Consider the following 4,508-nt stretch of genomic DNA (forward strand, 5'->3'; position numbering starts at 1 on the left):
CAAGTCTTTCTTGTCTGTCTGTGACATTCAAAAATCTTTATATTACTGCAACTATCCACGACTATATTCATTTTAGTCATCCTCTCTTGAATTACATATATCATTCTAAAAGCTATTTGCTAATTAAGCTTTAGCTATGCAGGCAATTCACTGTCGAACAAGCTATTCTCCCAATATGATTTGGTCAACTCCTCAGTTTTTTATTACTTGTTTATTTTTTCTATTTTCTCTTTATAATTTCATGCATTATACCTGTATAAGACATGTATATTAAATACACATCAAATGCCCGCTGGTTTTCCTTTATTTGGTACCATATTTAAGATTTTAAAAAATCATTACATAGTATTGGCGTGCAAAATTCATGCTCGGCTTATTGAATCAAATTATGCACCCCTGGAAGAATCAAATCATATTTTTTCCATCATCCCACAGGTATGAAGGCTTTGTTTCAGTTGGCCTCTGAAGATGAACCTCATCTGCCATTTATGAAATATTTCCTCTCAGGGAGACAACAGTCGCTGCCACATTTCAGACACTTCCGTTCATATATCATTTATATATATTTTTCTTTTCAAATACTATCTCATGGCAATAAATCAGATATAAAGTCTTTACTCTCTATTTATCATAACCATCTTCTCTGAATTAAAAAAAAAAAAAAAAAAAAAAAAAATCAGAAATCTGTTTGTCATATATCGTACTCCCTTGGGGCTCTGTACTCCTTACTTTATTATTCATCCTTAATAAATACGCACTTTTAAAATCAAAAAAATTCTTTTGTATTTAATTTGTTCAAATATTCATAAACATCATGTGTTTGCGTTTCCATGTTATTCATAGTAACAGCATCTAGTAAACATAGTGCATACTACATACATTTTTTTTATATTAACCCTTAAACGCCAACTGGACGTATTTTACGTCGACATTTTTTGTCTCTCGGGTGCCGACTGGACGTATTTTACGTCGACATACAAAAGTTTTTTTAAAAATTCGCGGAAAAATACTTTTAGGCCTACCAGCCGAAAACTCTTGAATCACGCGCCTTGGGGGATGCTGGGAGTTCACGGATCAAGGTGTTGTTTTGTTTACAATCGTTACGCAGGCGCGCAAGCGCGAATTTCTTTCTTGCCGCACTAAAAAGTATCTGTGACACATCTCTGAAATTATTTCGTCACTTTGACATAATTTTTGTACCATTTTAAATTAGCCGTTACATAGAGTATTATATATGAAAATGTGCGCATTTTTATGTAGAATACAACAAAAAAATACTCATGATTGTAGCTTTTATCATTTTTAAGATATTTTCATATAAATAACGATAAGTGCCAAAATTTCAACCTTCGGTCAACTTTGACTCTACCGAAATGGTCGAAAAACGCAATTGTAAGCTAAAACTCTTATATTTTAGTAATATTCAATCATTTAACTTAATTTTGCAACTAATTGGAAGTCTCTAGCACAATATTTCGATTTATGGTGAATTTATGAAAAAACTTTTTCCTTACGTCCGCGCGGTAACTCTTCCGAAAATAATCATACATGCGATTGTGGTAATGTTTGCACCATTTTAAATTAGCCGTTACATAAAGTTTTATATATGAAAATGTGCGCAATTTCATGCACAATACAACTAAAAACAACCCATGGTTGTAGCTTTTATCAATTTTGAAATATTTTCATATAAAAAATGATAAGTGACAAATTTTCAACCTTCGGTCAATTTTGACTCTACCGAAATGGTCGAAAAAACGCAATTGTAAGCTAAAACGCCTATATTCTAGTAATATTCAAGCATTTACCTTCATTTTGCAACAAATTGGAAGTCTCTAGCACAATATTTCGATTTATGGTGAATTTATGAAAAAAATAACATTTTCTTTACGTCCGCGCGGTAACTCTTCCGAAAAAATCATACGTGCGATTGTGGTAATGTTTGCACCATTTTAAATTAGCCGTTACATAACGTTTTATATATGAAAATGTGCGCAATTTCATGTATAATACAACAATAAATAGTTGAAGGTTGTAGCTATTCTCATTTTCGAAATATTTGCATATAAATCACGATAAATAGAAAAAAAACCACGTTCGGTCAAATTTGACTCTACCGAAATGGTCGAAAAACGCAATTGTAAGATAACTCTCTTACAGTCTAGTAATATTCAGTCATTTATCTTCATCGTGAAACAAATTCGAAGTCTCTAGCACAATATTTAAATTTATGGTGAATTTTTAAAAGAAACTTTCCTTCCCTCCGCGCGCGGATTCTCCGCCACAAATCTCCGAAATGCGTAAGTCCCATTCTCGGAATATTTGCTCCGTTTCATATTAGGCATTTCATAGAGTTTTATATATGAAAATGTGCGCAATTTCATGTAGAATAAAACGAAAAATATTTGAAAGTTGTAGCTTTTCTTATTTCCGAAATAATTGCATATAAAAATATATATATAAAAAATTCGACATTCGGTCAACTTTAGCTCGTCAGATATGGTCGAAAACTGCATTTGTAAGCTAATATTCTTACAGTATAGTAATATTCAATCATTTGTCTTCATTCTGAAACATATTGGAAGTCTCTAGGACAATATTAGATTTATGGGAATGAATGAAAAAAATATGTGTTTACGTAAGCGCGTTACGAATTCATGCATTATTTTGTGATAATATTTTCTCTGTGTTGCTTTTATCGTTTTACAATGTGTTATATAGTGCACATTACAACGAAAAAAAAAGTAACTTGTTACCTTCAACCGTTTTGCGCACAGCGCGATTTGAATACAATTATATATGAAATTTCGTTTTTGCGTTATCATATATCGCATTATTTATATATGATAATGATAATTTTTTTCATTTCTGATGGTTGCATACTAAACTTCAAGCAATGACAAAAAAAGGAGCCAAAAATGAACTCTTAATCTTGAAAACTAAGCGCGCTGTGATTTTTTGAAAAAAATATTTTTTCCGCTTACGCGCTCACTCTCAAACCCCTCCGGCATACGGGAGTCATTTTTTTATTTACCGCTCCGGCGTTTAAGGGTTAATTTTCCTTTTCACCTCTAGCAAACTATCAATCCCCATCGCTGATCTCTTCCGTTCCTCTTCACATTCAATAACGAACACCATATAGTCAGTAGACATCAGCCATTTCACTTTCAATTCACATTTGCATATCCTGGCCTTGTTTTGACCTCATTCATAGCCCCCTGTCCATAGAACATATTAAACAGCTTTGGAGACATAAATAACTATTGTCTGAAATTTACTGTTCATATACTAACAGAGAAAATCACATTCTAATACAGGATATCAGACTGAAGTTCATACATACATGGTTGGAAAGTTGGCAGCACAATACATACAATGGTAACCATACATGAAATATGACAATAATGATAATAAAGATATGTGTACAACTTCTCTCGTGTAGGGCCACATGACCTACCCCTCCCGGAGAGGTCTACTGGTGTAGGTCGGAGTTTGGTATGTACACGGGTTCCAGATGATCGACGGAAACCCACGTTGTTCTGCCATCTACTGTTCATGTTCTGCAACTTATTGGGGGTGTACACTTTTCTGGCCATGTTACAAGTCATCTTCTCTGGGGTTACCTTTCTATAGTGTTTTGGGTGATGGATGGTGATGTCAGGCTTGCATGTTCTTGAGAGGCGTCTGTTGTCAATGTAAATGCTTGTCTGTATTGGACTTCTGCTGGGGATACATTGAATGATGCATGCGGTGACGTTCTCAGGCCCAGTAGGGCCTATGGTTGTTCCTTTCTCAAGCTCTTGCCTTGGTATCTGCCAGTGAGTGATCCTTTTAGTAATTAGTGCAATCTCTCGATAATTCCATTGGCTTCTGGGCTGTAGGCTATTGTATACATTATTTTTGTCCCCAGATTGAGTGAGAGGGGGTTCCACACGACAGATGTGAAATTGGCTCTCTTATTTGCTAGTGATGCTCGGGGGGAACTCCATGACTACTGACCCACTCAACGAGGGCATTTATGCAGCTCTCAGCCATCTGCTGTTATATTGGTATTGCTTCTGGCCACCTGGTGTTCCTGTCTATGATGGTAAACAAGTATTTGTACCCCTTGGAGGGGTGTAAGGGTCCTATTATGTCGATGTGGATGTGAGTGAGTAAGCGGTTCGTTTTTGTGAATTCTCTTATCCCGCTCTTGACATGCCTTGTAATTTTTTATATCTGGCGCGGGATGCATTCTCTCATCCACTTTTTATGTCGTTTCTCATTCCCCAATAAATGTACCACTGCTACAATTAAGGCGGTTGACCAGCCCAATAGGTGGGGCAGGTTGTGGGCAAGAGTGAAGGCTCATCTTCGGCCTTCTGGCAAGTATGGGCAACGGTATACGGTATTGCTTCACAGGCGATGGTTGTCTTTCCACTGTTGGTTAACAGGTCGCTCCATGTGATGGGAGGGTTATCCCGCTAAAGTCATTGTAGGCCTGTGTTGTCTTTCTGCGCTTCCACTAT

This window comes from Macrobrachium nipponense, chromosome 4 (assembly GCF_015104395.2).
Source record: "Macrobrachium nipponense isolate FS-2020 chromosome 4, ASM1510439v2, whole genome shotgun sequence".
NCBI classification, from domain to species: Eukaryota; Metazoa; Arthropoda; class Malacostraca; order Decapoda; family Palaemonidae; genus Macrobrachium; species Macrobrachium nipponense.